This window comes from Rhopalosiphum maidis, chromosome 2 (genome assembly GCF_003676215.2).
Source record: "Rhopalosiphum maidis isolate BTI-1 chromosome 2, ASM367621v3, whole genome shotgun sequence".
NCBI lineage: Eukaryota > Metazoa > Arthropoda > Insecta > Hemiptera > Aphididae > Rhopalosiphum > Rhopalosiphum maidis.
Genome location: NC_040878.1, coordinates 84,327,670 through 84,344,730, shown reverse-complemented (window position 1 = coordinate 84,344,730; position 17,061 = coordinate 84,327,670). Strand labels below are relative to the sequence as shown.

Below are 17,061 nucleotides of genomic sequence, written 5' to 3'. Positions count from 1 at the left end.
TAATGAATAGATCTGTTTCAGTATATATTTCCATAAAATACATACTTTTTTATCGTTCGGTTAACTTTTGAGAGTTTGTCGTGTTCTAAATTTGTAAGTAAGACACACGATTGTTTATTTACTATACAAATAATTATTATATAGTAATATAATATTGTATATTATATATGTATAAATATATACATTAATAGATTACTATATAACCATTGTAACTTATTTCTTATACAGTAGACAGAAAAAATTAGGTTTTTGTATTCATTCAAATGAGTAATGACAAGATTTTTGTTTTTAATTAAAACTGTTTAACAATAATAATCGATATTTTTAGAGGGTACTATCTTATTTTTTTTTATAATAAATTATATTTTTCTTTGATCTACCACATAACGAAATACTATTTCGACGGGAATCGTCATTTCTTGATTAAACCAAGATAACTCGGGATGACCATTGACAAATCGGATACACCAAGTCCTTTTCACTAGTTTCATTGTCACCGTAGAGGGTGTTTTGTCTTTCACTATATGAAACCCATTAGAGAAGGTGCTACCATTCTGTTTTAAGTCATTGTAAATGCTAAGTAGACTAGAAGTTTTCTTTTTATTGCTGAAAATTATTTTCAGATAAGCGATTAGAACGATAAGCGTTGAGCTTCGTTTTACTTAGTCGGAGAGACTTTAAACACTTAGGTGATGTAACACGCAATAATGTAAACATATATTCAAATGATCAGAAATGTGTTGAGTTGTAGATATTAATAAGAATTCAGGTATAGGTCATAAACCAAAACGTTTAAACAACACTTTTCTCTCAGAAAAGTTTTTAGTAGAACTTGAGATATAAATTCTGAAGATGAAGGTCTAGAGGAATAGAATGTTTGCAATTTTATATTTGAGGTGTCAACTTCATTACGCAATTTGACATTTTCAGTCTTCAGTTCATTAACTTGTAATGCCAAACGTTTAAGTTCACTTTTTAGTTTCTCGAATTGGGAGGACGAAACATCTGATTGAGCATTACTGACACTAAAGAAAACGGCGTCAGACAGATAACTAAAAGTACATCAACCAGTATAATGTTAGCAATACGCCAATGCTAGTCGGTACACGACACGCGTTTTACTTGTAGTAAATTATTAGTAAAAGTAGAGAGGAGTTGACGCTGAACTTTCTGGGAATGACGAATTTAGTCTAGATTATGGATGATATATATATATATATATATATATATATATATATATATTATACTGGAAGATTCTTTTATCAAACAACAGTTATTATTTCAAAAACTATAATTTTTTTTACATAGTTTGAAATCAATAAAAAACAACGTATTTCTAAAATTATATATATATATGTTTTACTATTTTTTACTTTTTACTTTTTTTAATGACAATACGAACTTTTAATAGTGTATTAATAAGCAAACTATTTATCAATGTACTTCGATGCATAAAAATTGAAATTTGGACGATAGTTTTTGAGTTATAGACATTTCAAGTTTAAATGAGTGGAGTAGTGAATCAATATTTTGCGGGGTACCCGTACCCCTCTGCCACTCCGCACCGCTCATCGAAACTTTAAATTTTTAGAAAAATGTTGTTTTTACTGGTGTTATACTATGTAAGAAAAATATTTTCAAAAACGTTTATAGTTAAATTAATGTTAAAATAATGAGTGTTGTTAAGTAAAAAAATCACCCAGTATATTAGATAATAATAGTTAACTACATTAATTAAATTAATAATAAAATAGTTATATATCTAATTATAAAAATAATAATGATAATAGTAATAGTAGTAAATAGTGTCGTAATTTTGTTCTATGGACTTTCAGCAAACGCTATTCATAAATTATAGATAACCAAATACATCTGCGCGGGACGAGTACGCGCGGGAGTAGAACTGCAGTTACCCGGTTGACTACGAACGCGACACGTTCCTCTCGATTCGTTTTATTTATTTTTTATTGTGAACGATTTTTAAAGAATTATATAACACTAAAGTCATTAATTTCATACATAAATATTTGTTCGTAATACTTCTATAAACCCAGCTCGTCTTAACCTAAAATATAGTTCAGGTAATCAGGTGTGATCGTGTGTAGAAATATAATTATTATCGAAATTGTTGTTTTATGTGAACGTGAGATCGGTTAACTTAATCACGTTTTTCTTTTATAGAACTAGTAGAACTACACCAATATAGTTTAAAGAAGCTTTTAATTATGATCATACATGGTGACCAATTAACATGTGCAGACCATAGAACGGTATACCGTATACTATACAATAAATAGTATTTATTATGTGTAAAGTTAATTCACACATCTCTTAGCTTAAGTCATAACACATTTAAATATAATTTTTTTAACAAGTAGATAACATTATATATAAGAACTATAAAGAACTATTTTCAATGAATATTAAAAAAATACTATAGTAATATTTCATGGTTAAATTAATTAAAATAATTAGATATTTGTGTACATTTCTTCTTAGTCCTATTTATATATTTGTATCTGTAGGTGATGGATATATTATAGTATTATAATATAATATCTATAGATTTAATACCACACGATGCGCGTTCAATAACCGTAGTTAAAATTATAAAATTAAATAAATATGTATAAGAACGTGAGGTAGTTACGTAGGTAGTACGTTATACATAAATGGCAAATTAATACCGAATTATATAATATAAATATTATAAATAGTAATATAATTTTAACTATGGATACTTATTTTTTATTTAAACAGATGAACAACGTAAACCTGTTGAATGTGCCGTAAAAGTTTTGAAATGCTGTGACTAAGGAGAGATAATTAACGTTGTGTCGTGTGTTTGTATTGTACTAGGTCAGTATTAGCACTATTAGCAAATTTGTGGTAGCATCAGTGGCCTGATCAGGTGATGTTATGTTATTGTTCCTACTGTTTAATGGTGTATTTACGGGAGGAGATATAACCCTGCAGAAGAAAAAAAAGTTTTTAAATACCTGAAGAAATTATTGATATACTGGCAAAAAAAAACCGTTTACCTTTTTTACTATGAAGTAATAAAAAACTCTTAATTTGCATACATAATAATCATGAAATAATATAATTTTTATTTCATAACTCATATGTTGTATTTTTTATAATATTGTAATTATAAGCTTACTCATTTTTTAAATCTCCCCCCCAAAAAAAATAGAAATTTCAAAATACGCTACTGCTACTGCATTTTGGTCTTTGAACTTATGTCCTATTCGGTTTACTACACCTATCATAGTATCGTGTAGCTGTAGCTTTAAATAACATCACAACACGATGAATTGTTTTTTCATACTTTCAATTGTGTCATTTTTTTTTGCAAGTACTACACAAATTCCAAATGATATAAATTATTTAAGTATATCTGATGAAGAAGACTTATGAGTAATAATATAAAAGCTGAGAACATAATACAACCACATTTTTTGTTGGGATTATATTAAAAGTTCAAAGAAAACTGTAATGCAATATATACCCGGTAGAAGTAATGTAATGGCCGCAGCAAAAATACATACTCATGAGTCATGACAATTAAGGAGTTGATGAAACATTCAAAAAAGTCAATGGTGTCTCTGGTGCTGTTGTCGGATAAACGACAGAAATCTATAGAACTGGGTGACTCCTTCTATCATGCTACTTATGTAAAAAAATAAATTCTGTTATTACATATTCTTATTTGTTTCTTAAGGACAAGATTGTTTATACTTTTAAAGTTTTAAATAAATAAAAATTAATGACGTATACATCGACATTTGAGTTTTCACTGAAATATAAATATATCCGAGTATTAAGTATATAGGTAGTATATTTACTTATTTTACGATGCCAAAAATATAAACAAATTATTGAAGTAAAACAAATGATTATTCGTTTATTTACTTAGCATAATATAAGAAATTTAGTTTTGAAATCTGTATGTCCATAGTTAAAAATCATCAAATATTTGAATGTTTGTCTTTTATTTATTTTATTTGTGTAACATAATATTATATTTTAGGCATTGAAAACCTTAAAGAAGCTATACATTTATAATTACCTACCTAAAATCTATGCAAATTATTTCTATAGTAATTTTCACGATGAACTAGTCGTTATTATCATTATTATAACCAAACAAAAAATTTAATTTGAACAAATGTTGAACATTTGACACTCGCGGTAGTATTTATTAATTAGAATTAAACTTTTGAGTTTTGCACTAAATCATTTGTTTTATTTTTTGTTTTTAATAATTACCACTGCAGTACCCTTAGTGTCTACTCGATGACGAGTTACACTCAACTTCTATTTTACAGTTCATTGGTTAGCTATACTTTCCTCTTTTTTTTTTTAATTTTTTAGTAAATAACATATGAATAAACAAATAACCTATTATTATTCAATGAATATACATAATGTTTATATCTATTTTATGTAGTCATGTAAAAGTTTACCTACTTTATATTTTTTACTATAATATTTATTAAAATCGTTATTCCACTGTTTGAAGTACACGTATGTATAAATAAAATATGTAAATGTAATACGTAAAAATATGCTATAACATAATAATTTCGGGGTGTAAATATTCCATAAATATACTAATTATATTATAATATTGTTGTTAATAGGTAAATATCTATACCTCACTACTTGCGGTAAATATAATTAGGTGTCAAATATTCTACAGTTTCTTACCAAACAGTAAATACTAAATATCGATGACTCTTAACTACATTTTATAATTTGATTAGTTACTGCTACTTTTTTATTTTTAGTATTTCTTATTTTTCACTATCAAGATTAAGTTACCGAGTTTTCTTAGTTATCATAATTTTCTAACCATCACCATTTGCTGTGCAATGACACGGATGGTCCATTACATTATTTTGTAATTTATTAATCTATCTTTTCCCGCTTTATTACAGTAAATTTTTATCATATTTAACGAATCATAATGTATATTATTTAAAAGTTAACGTAATACTTGTAATTTGTACATTCTAAATTTATTTTTAGAATTGTTAGATTTCATAAAAATGTAAGTGATAACTATGTAAATTGTCGTTTATATCAATATCACCATTAAAATAACGACATAATTATTATATATACACTTATGTGTAAGCTGTCTCAATCTCAAAATATATAAAAAAAAAAAAATGGAAAAATAGGTAGCCTTTCTGATATACAGTAGATATGAGCTGAATGTAGTTTGTATGATTAGGTTACTCAAACAGTTGATGTGTTAAATTTGAGTTCATGATAAAATATTGCAAACGAAAAATGATTCTTAGTGAAGATGGTCTGTTAGTCTATATTATGCTAAGTCTATTATATAGTATTACATAATTTATTTATATTCCTGTTAAAAGTAATTCATTTTATTATTTGTTATACAGTAGGTTAAAATAATTTATGGTAAACTGCATTAGAAAATATAGTTGTACTTATATATATTTAGATTTTTTGGTTATAGTATAAACACTATATAAACTATATACTTAAGAGGGACCTAGCATTAAATAGCTATATTATCTTTTGTCAAAATTGTATTAACGTGAATAGTGAATAGAAAAAAAAATTGAAAAATAGAAAATGTCAAATGTTTATACATGTCTCAAACGGAGTCAAAATATTTAGAAAATGTTATAAACAATTATAAACAATTGGTGAAAATGTCAAGTCTTTAAGTGGTTATTCGTTTTTGAGTTACACCACTTACACCAATAATAAAAAAATACAAAATCCTTTTACGTCATTTCCATTTTTTTTAATTAAAAAAATTACGGTAGGCAAATGAGGGATGTATTAAAACATGTCATATTAGGAAAAATAAACAAGAAAAATCCGTTTATTGGTAAAATATAAGAACCAGTTGGAAAAATACTGTAGAAAATGATATGAGATTGATAAATGCAAATGCTAAACTAGAATTGACTTTGGATAAATAAAACTGAGAGTACTATTAGTGGTAGCGCAGATCCTCGATGAACCGTCAAGCTCTTAATGATGATTAATAAATGTACTGGACAGTTTTTAGCTTAGATTAGCCAAAAAGTTGAAAATTGAGGCATTTTGATTGTCCCAAAAGCTGATTATAAACAGAAAAAATAAACATCATTTTTTTAACATTCAAAGTCTTGTCTAAAATACTTAAATATATCTAAAACAATTTAAATGTAGTTCAAGTATTCAGTAAATAACTATTAGAGTAAATTTACCAACAATATTATGAAATTGAAAGGTATTATCTGTGTTTGAAATGTTTAAATGTTGTTTTTTTGTTATTTAAATTGTTTAATCAGCTATGATGTTATGAATACTTTAGAATAATTTTACTACTTTCTATACTCATACAAATTGAAATATTGTAAAAAACCAATATACATAACAGATGATGCTCTAACTCTATGGTTTAATAATGTATAATTTCAATATCAATAAGTACAATACTACAATATACATTATACGTATAATTTATATTTTTATAATAAGAAAATACTACTTGTATTAATTGGTTTATAATAATTGTACATTAATTTTAGAGCATACAAAATTAGTATATACTAATATATTATATATATATATTTAAGATTAGATCAAAGAAATTATAAAAGGATTTCAATACATAAGTGAAATCTATTTCTTCTATATTATAAGTTAATAAAAACATGTTTTTTATTCAATTAGAACTATTCTAAGAAATATATAAACTACTATTATTTTCAATTAAACGCGTTTTGTTCGAAGTGAAATTATATAAATATAGTAAATAATTTGACCTATAACTTTAAAAATACAAATTTTTACTGAAAACTTTGCCTATCAATAAGAATTAAACATAAGGGTTTATCCTATACCTAATGGCTATACATTAAACAATTATAGTATTATAAATTATAATATCAATAATAATATTATAATTTATAATATTATTATCGATATTGTGATGAAATTCGTTAGAATCATAAACAACTGCAAACTATTTTGTAGATAGAAATTCATAACAGTTTTTTTTTTATATGTCTAAGTTTTGAAAATCCAATACAAAATTCATAATAAGCAGTTAAACTGAAACCCTAAAAGAAAATAAATGTAAAAAGAAAAACATAAATTTGGACAAAATTAATTATTTAAATATAAATAAGGATATTATAAAATTATGTTCTAATTTAAAAACACTAAATAAAAATAATTGTTTAAACATACGTTTTATGATAATCGGCCTTTTAGTATGGAATACTTTACATGTTGATATTGTACATAGGGGTCGCCAACAAGTCGATCGTCATAAAAATTAATTTTACCATTATTAATTTGTAATAATATTATGACCACGAAATAGCAAAAGTCATAACGTATGATCCCTGGGCCCAAAACTTGGGATACATATTTGTTATTCAGGGGACTCATTTTGATTTTGAGGGGACACAAAGTGTGTCAGGGGACACGGTATTTTAGACCCTGGCCCGCGTGGCTGTGTAGTTAGTGAATTACAGAGCCGTGCTGTTAAAATTTGGTGCCCAGGGCAAAAGGGCAAAATTAAAAATATTCGCCCCCTATTTTATTTATCATTATGCATTTCAATTTTTTTGGCGCCCCCTTTAAATCATGGGCCCGGGGCGCATGCCCCCTAGACCCCCCCACGGCACGGCTCTGCTGAGTTATTATGATAACACTAATTACTATATCGTCTGGCGTCCTTATCATATAAATTATAATATAATAGGTTCTTATAATATTAATTTGTCTGTTCAATAAATACATTTTTAGGCAGCGATCATTGTAAGTTTATGGGATCAGAATCGAATCAATTGATAGTAAAACCATATTATAATGATGATATTTTAGTTTTTTTTTTTGTTTAGTTATAGGAGTTTATAGCTGAATAATTTACGTATATTATTTTTTTTATATAAGCATACTATTTAGCTTTGCTACCAATAGTAGGTATGGAAGTCAACAAGTTAAAGACTAAAATCAAAACAATTTAGTAATCACAAATGGAAGATTATAGTTACAGTAAGGTACGAAAGACGAAAGATTTAATATAGAAAAAAAAAGAATTGATGATGTAATACGTATGTTATCGTCAGTAGGTCAGTTTCATGTGCAATCTATTCTCCAACGGCGACGTCGTCGATCATATGAATGAACGAGTCAAAGTTTACCTATAACCGGACAACCGGTCCCCACGGAATCGTAATATTCGTAGATATAAACGAAATATTTTATAATTATAAAACCTATAATATTAGGACAGGTAACCAATATTAATGTTGTAATAGTTGTTGTCGATTTGTTTTATATTTATGTTGACATATATTATTTTTTGATTTTATGCACAAAACACATTATCAATTATCATAACTATTCGCTATCAATTATTATTGTCTAAAAATAGTATAATTTAAAATGTGCAATGTGTTTACTCGGAGCATATTCTTCATCAGTCATCGTAACCGTTGTGAGATAATTTTCGCGCCAATCCATGTTTGAAAACATAAAAAATCTTTGTAAGCGACTATATTTTATCGGAGTATTTCGGGTATTTTATTTTCTTACTGTAATATTTTAATATATAACAACAATAACAATATACTTATAAACTACACACGAAAACCGTCTTAATAATAAATAATAATATAATTTAATGCGCAAATTGAACACACGACGAGACGACTACGATTACGCTACGGAACGGCTTTCGGGTGGGGATGGCTGAGAGGAGGAGCAATCGCGTCCGCGTATACGGGCCGCTTGGTCGGTGAGGTGGTGGCGAGGGGGCAAGGAAGGTTTTTACGGTTATGAGAAGACACCTGTTCGCTCGGATTCCTACTCGCTCAGGTTCAGTCTCCGACGAAGACCTCGTGGCACGCATATTATATCGTCGTCAGTCATTTCGCGGCACCGGTTAGCGGTACTACGGTCGTGTTCGTGTGTGTACGCGCGTTGTTGTGTTTACTACTGGTAACCCGCGTCTTGGCGGTGATCCGAGTACGCGAATCGTTGTGATTTTTCTCCATTTTGGGCCTACGGCTTACGGTCTTGTTATCACCGACTCCGTCGGACGATATCGCGACGATTCTGCTGTGTACCTGTTCTCCGCACAGCGTCCATCGAGAACCGTCCACTGGCTGAATAGCCGCTAAACGTAAGTAAATATTATTATTTATCAATAACATGAATAATAATACCGTTGAATTTCGATAACTCCGCGAGTTCGATAGGCCAAACAAAATTTGAGGTATAAAAAACCAATATTTAAGCATAACAATGGCGTTTAGATGATGATTTTTTTTTCGTGAGGTATTCGAGGATTTCGATGTATTACCTATCAAGGTTTGAGTGGTTACCGAGAATTGGCTCTAAAATTATTGACTACGTGCAGACGCGTCACCCCTGCAGGCCGCAGTTGTCTTACGATCTCCAGGGAGAACTCCCGGTTATTTGTATTTAATGTTGTACTATTACGCCGCAAACATTCCCGAAAACAACTCTGTCGACCGGCGACGACGCCATCGCGATCAAATATTTTTCCCGCGCCTCACCTACCACCTACATGTAGACTGTTGAGTGTATTATGACGGTTATTGCAAGTTTATATTATGGTTTATTATGTTTTATAAACATTAAACACAACCAAATACCTACGTCGTTTTGGTATGTCATCCGCGTTTAACTGATATTAACGTTATAAATATCGAAATATTTATATTCCAAGTAATATTTAGGTTGGCCGGTAAATTGGAAAACCGCGCATGTGTACAATTATATCCATACGGCAAAAATATGTGATGACATTTATCATTTCAAGTAATATTATAAATTATTATGTCCAATTGCTTTCGTTCAAAACTATAAATATGGATTTATGATTTATCAGTAAACCCTACCCATTTCAGTATTAATTATCGAATAGGTATATTTTGTCGACAAACGTACGTTGTAATAAATAGGTAGTAGGTAGGTATTGACGTATTGTATTAGCATTCCTATAATCCTATATTTATTTATATAATTATTAGAGATACGCTTGATGTGTACACGTTGGGAGCAGTTTATATACATTTGTATATCATTATCGTCAATGTTTACTGTTTAGTTTTTACGTTTTGTCGATTAAACAAATGATTGAATAAAGGAAATAGATATGCATAACGTTGGGCCTAGGTAGGTGTATCCAATCCATTTAAAAATATTTTTTATACAGCTTAACAAAAAAACGTATTTGATTGATTTGATCATATCTGAATGTAAACATACGATGCAACGAGTCAGTTAAATAAACAAATCTTATTTTTTTATTGTATAATTATATGTAATTAGTAATCATTTTTATTCGATATTTTTTGTTATAATTACGTAGCAGTTCTCAGAAACCATTTTTTGTTTTCATTCAATAAACCGAAAATAACTATTATTTGTAGTACTTTGTTTTTGAATGTTGGTTGCATTTTATTTCAAAGTTTACTTAATATATAGTTTTATTATCTTTTAAAACTGTCTAAAATTGTCTCTTAAACCATTAATTACAAATAATACGTTAATACTAAAAGGTTTCAAATAATTTATAATCAATGCAATAACTGATAATAATGCTTATAATATAATATTTATTATCTAATTATCTATTAAATGTATTATTTAAACACAATAATTATAAATATTATAATACATAAATCAAGATTTGATAATATTGTAGTAAATGTTAAAAATGTGAACGTTTTAGTTTTCTATCTATCAGTTTTCCAATGCCTATATCTGTTTATTTAATACACGCACGCTGCACGCATGGTTGATATATTTATTTTTAAAACAAACATCATAAATTAACACAAACCAAATTCATTGAATACAATAATGCACATAGTACTACATATTTAAAGCAAAAATGAATTAAAAAAAGACAATGGAAAAATCGTCCGCAGAAAGTGAAATCTTGATCACTCTACTGAGTAATGAGTATTAATGACCTATCCATACATAGTTATTATTGTTGTAAATTTATGCTAACATATAAAATAATTTTAATCCTTTAAATCCTTTACATAATTTATATTTTATATTATATTTTGGGGTTCAATATCTATATTTTATTCTTTAAATAGTGTACCTATTTAATTCAATAATACCTATTTTTAACGTTTTTAAATCGAATGAAAATGAATAAAGACTTCTTATGTTTACTATAACGAATAAACTATATCCACAACTCACAAGGCCACAGATGATAACTACGATGCATTTTATCTATTTTTTTAATGTTTAGATGACATCCTATTATTATTTATTGTTTAAATAACACATTTGACATAGGAAAATATTCTTCAGTGTAGCTTATTCTATGTCCTGCGACTCATACTAGTAAGATTGTAAATTATAATGTACCTATCATACTAACGATTAAAGGCTTATTTTATGCTACAAATGTCTGGAAATGCATTGTTATTTCTTGTATTTTTGAATTACTATGATTATTATTTGACAAACATATAATTTTAAAATCAAAAATATGAAAATAAATTAATATTTTACTCCCATATTTTCGTTATGAAAAAAATATATGTATAATACGTAAGTACATCTTGAACGCGTGACTTGACTCGCCCATAGGACATGTTAGCAGCATCGCCGTGCTCTTCGAACCACCCATCATACTCTCCATTAAATCATAAGTGCGCTGTCGGTAATTTTATTTCGAAAAATGAGAAAATGTTGTTTTTGAAAAGAGTTTGTGTGACCGCCCGCGAATGCGTTACAATAATCGAAATGGATTTGAAATCAAATTGTACGGATTCTAATGCCATATTAAGATAATTAAATACTTAAGATAATTTTTTTGCCATTAATAAAACTGAAAAGTCTTAATTTATACAATTATTACCATAGCTAATTATATCGAAAACATTAACGGTGAAAATAAAAACATTCCAAATACAATTTGATGCATATAGTTAAATATTAGGTGTGTGTACTCACGGGTGGGTCACTTTTTGGTGGTTTTCAGCTGCTGTCTACTATTTGTTTTTTGTTTTTTTTTTAACGTTAGATTATTTTTTAACACATGAAACCAAAGATGTATTGTTAAAACTATTGAACGCATGAATGAAGCTGATTGAAAACGACCCACATATACAGGTCCCATGTATTGTTTGCAGTAGTTAGCCCATCATATATAATAATATATATTTTATTCCATTCACATTAAGCGCCTCGGGAAAACGGAATAATAGTAATACAACGGAGTCATTATTCCATAACGCGAGCCAATTCAACATTTCCTATTTTGGTCTATACCGAATTTGGACATTTCTTATTTATTTTCCATTGGGACTAAACACCTATACCTATTGGCTATATTATGTTATTTTTAATATTGTCATGTTTGAATAAAAAATTTAAAAAAATCTTTAAAACAACTAAAATAGTAAATACTAAATGATTCTGGGAAATAACGTTTTGTGATCCGTTCTGTTAACTTTAATTGTAATTTGTTTTTGTTCATGAGTAAAAATTAAAATGTGGGTCTATATGAATAAACTAAACAATAAAAATGGTTTACTTCGATCAATTATAAATCGTGATTTTTTTCCGATAGGTACTCCGGGATTTTCTTTTACAATATAATGAAAACGCTCGTAACTTCAGTACACAATAAATTAGTGTATTTTACATTTTTTTTTTTTTTATTGATCGAAAAGAAAGAATACACAATAAATTATTTTTAAAGATAAAATTTTCGATTATCTATCTCCTTTAAGCAGAGCTTGTGTTGTAGATAGAGAGTTATTGAACTATATAACATGATAAATAATAAAAAGAAAGAAATTAAATTAAATTTTAAATTTTAAAGATTCAATGTAAGGTTCTAAATACATATAACAGTAAATAAACAGATATTAATGCAATATTTTTATGAGATTGTACATGATAACAAGAAGAAAATTATAAAAATACATCATATTCAAACATATTATACGAATAAAATAAAGCATAGATTAAAATATAAAAATAATTAGATTTAAGGTAAATTGCGCAATAACCATTCATCCATTATTATTTTTTTTTTTTTTTTGGTTTTATAGCATAGTAATTTCTGTTTTATATCATAATTCAATGAATTGAATGTACTAGGCCCAAGATAGTTTATGAATTTTTGACCACACGTTGTTTTTGCATACTTTACTACTTATTTTAAATAAAAAATAACATTATTGTATACAGCCTGATTCGTAAGATTCGTATATCCATTTTTTTTTCAATAATATAGTTATTCAAAATTTGATTTTTGGAAATTTTAAGTATATTTAAATATCATATTTTAACGTTCTTTAGATTTTGTTATGTGGAAGAAATATGAAAATAATAGTTATTTGAAAAATTTAGTAATTGTTATTAACCTATCAATATTTATGATTTGTAACAATGATCCATGTATCATGAAGATTGAATCAAATAATTTAATTTATAATTTTGTACAACCATTTTTAAGGACTAATATTCTTAGTAAAAATATGTAATTGTGAAACTATACTCGTTGAAATGTTGAATTAAGATCTACATAACATATTTTAAAATAATTTTCACTAAATAGCTTACAGTTAAAGGAGGGGGGCTTTCATTTAAATAACAGACACTCTTTAAGTAGTAAAAGAGTCTCAAGAATTTAAATACATATATATTATACGTGATATTTATTAATTTATAGAAGATTTCATTAATAAGTAAAAACTACCATTACTAAATTTTCTTTGATTTTTATAAAACATGTTTTCAAAGATTAAAAATAACTGAATAATTCAAATTAACGATTTTAATAAGGTTTTTATTTAAATTTAATAATGCCATAATATACATATATTATTAAAATTTGTAATCTATACACGAACATATTTACCTATAGTATAATTTATAAATATGTATTGTCGTTATTTGATATTTACAAGAAATGAAAGTACAATATACTTTACCGATTATTAAATTAAATCCCCGGATTCAAATTGAATTGACATATCAAATAGAAAATTGTCCACGGCAAACAGAACTTATTGAATACATTAAGATGAAATAGATCAACAATTGTGTATAATAGCTATTAGCTAATGACCACTATCGTTAAAGCATTTGATGAAATACAATTATAAAAAAAAAAAACAAGTACATATACATGATATTATAAATTGATGACATATCTAATCGTAATTGCCTGACATTACAGTCTTATAAAACTTTTAAACTTGACAGGGAGAATAAGTTAATAACCCATCCATAAACCATTTAAATTATATGATAAATACAATGTGCACATCATATTATACCTACTATTTTTGCTCTTTAATATAATTTATTCGAAGTTGATTAATGTTAATTATTTTGATACCTGTTCACCTTGGACTATTATTTCTGTCTTATGACAACTAGTTCTAAGCATCACGATTTTTTACGTTTGATTTATTTTTTAATATCTCAAGTTCATTTTTCGTTACTATGGTTGTGTTATATAAATAATGTTGGACTCTTTAATATAATTTCAGGTTTCAATAAACATTCAATGAATTAACGAAATTGTACCCATAGTATAATAATTATTTATCATATGTATATTATACATAGTAACATATACTCATATACATCTTAAACATGTTATTATAAATTGACATACCATTATATTATGCAGGTTGGTGGTTACTTTGAACTTTGACGAGAGACGACAGCAGCTCTTTATATAGCTCTGTTGGCGTGTCTCAGGTGTGATGCGGAGGTTTAAGAAATATGTTATAGCTTAAATAGGTACGGATTAACTACAAGTTGGCCTTAGAAAGTAATTATTATACTGAATAGTAATAGTAAAATAAAATATTTGTATTCCGTAAAAAATCAAACCAGTACCGTATAGAGCGATAAATGATAATTTTAAAAGAATTTAGGACAATACTAATAGTAAATTATTACTTGTTATAAAATTTTTCGACTATTATTAGTAATAGTGAATTATGAATAAGAAAACAAAACAATTCCTATAAAATATCCAATAATTTAAAAAAAAACATTGGTAGATTAGGTTAGTTACATATTTTATATTATGGTAATAAGGTGTATATTTAAATGGTTTTAATATATTTTATGAAAACCGGATTTTAACGAAATGTTAATTGCAATCAATTACAATAATGCATATACTCGTTTGCCATTAAAAATGAAGATATATTTTAACTAATTATCTATGTGTATGATTTAATTTATTCAGCCATTCAGGATATGGTTTGCATTTTAACAAAACGCTCATTTTGCATCTAATGGCTAATGATATACCGTTTAAGCACGTCATTTTAAAGTTAATGCGATTTATTACTTACTGAATAACAATTATTGAAACACAAAGTGCTCTGAGCGATGTTCTATAGGTAAAACAGTACGTTTATAAAAACTAACATAATATTTAAGAAGCCATCGTCGTGAACTCGTGAGTGGTATATATACGACGTACACAATTGTATTTACAATCAATAACAGTTTAATTAGCTTTTGGATTGTTGTGCGCGTTTATATTATCCGTTTTATTTTATTCTTAAATAAGATATTTCGACTATAACAATGTATAATTAAGAGATATTTACTAAACATTCGCCACTATTGCGGACACTCAGAAGTCAGAGTATCGCAAAAGAAAAAACCCTTTGATATAGCACAATTTCAAGAACTTTATCTCTAATATATCGATCTCCCGGGAGTTGGGACCACAAACATTCTTGGTTAGAGTATGGATTTGAGCCCATAACGGAAAGATATAAACAAATATCCCACATTGCTTGGACCAATATTGGAATGGAATCGAATTAAAAGGATGTCGCGTTCACAAAAGAGCCCTTTTGGCTGATATCCACGAGGTGTGTAATACGTGTGAGCTTTCCGTTCACTAGGTATATTATATTATATAAGTTATTTTAATTTATAACCATATTATTATTATTATTATTATAAATCACAACAACGACGGTGTGACCTTCGGATAAAAAACAATTAAAAATCGCCTGACATCTAACGTGGTGGAGTCCGTCGTTGGTATAATTACAAATTGTTGTGTTCGGAACGACTTGGGTGTACTTGTCTACTACTTCGTAAAATACGAGGCGTATATGTCTCTATGTAATATTTATTATCTATCGCGAGGTCTACTATCTCTATGCCCGTATCTGCGTCTCGGATCTTCGCCACCACCGCCGCTGCCGCCGCCGTTGACCCCTCGTTTTATTCGATTTACTTCTGCCCATAGGGGAAAAGTCATCAATCAACACGATTGCCGGACGGGCGGATGTGTTGTGGGGGCTGACGCACATCAATCATCAGAAATAAAAACGAAAAAGTCCGCCATCGGAGCGCGTTTTCGTTGTTACACGGGCACGTCTTCTTACCCCGGAGCCCAGCCCAGACAACACCCGAGGTACACGTACGAGGTGTACCTACATACCGCGATTGGCGTTCAAGGTCACGTCGACTATGACGACGGGTGCAGCAGCGGCGTAGTTATTTTTTTTTTAGTGTTTCTTCTCCTGACCCGCCCGCTATATATAATATAATAATAACATTTATATATAAACGAACCTTACGAACCGATGCCATTTGCTCCTTGGCCATAAAATGATAATGCGTATACCTACCTATATATATATATATAGGTATATGTACTCTGTCGGACTGCCGGGCCGGCAGAAACGCTTCACATATAATATTAAATTTTATCGCGCCTCCGGCATCGGATCCCACGGGTCCGACGGCGGTAGAGACTGTTATTATTATTATTATTATTATTTATCATTAGGGCTAGGATTTATGTGTTGGAATGTTTTTTTTTGCACCGTCCTCTAGAAATTTGATTAGTAATGTTCACAAATCGCCACATATCGATACAAATAATTTATTTTTTATTTCGTACGTTTTTAGTATAATGTATTTTTAACAACAAAGATAGAGAAATGTACGTTTAACGATATTTTTAAATTAAATTGGTGAACAAGGCTAGATATACTACAATCCTAATTT

General features: G+C 28.1%; 1 protein-coding gene across 3 annotated transcripts in view; it reads left to right on the top strand.

Annotated features, from left to right (window-relative positions):
* The first annotated feature begins 8,866 nt into the window (after positions 1-8,866).
* LOC113554254 overlaps positions 8,867-17,061 on the top strand; it is a 58,215-nt gene continuing 50,020 nt past the window's right edge. For all 3 annotated transcript variants that reach the window (XR_003405248.1, XM_026958009.1, XM_026958008.1), the window contains exon 1: positions 8,867-9,172. The gene's annotated coding sequence lies outside the window, so the exon portion shown is untranslated. The remainder of the gene's footprint in view (positions 9,173-17,061) is intronic.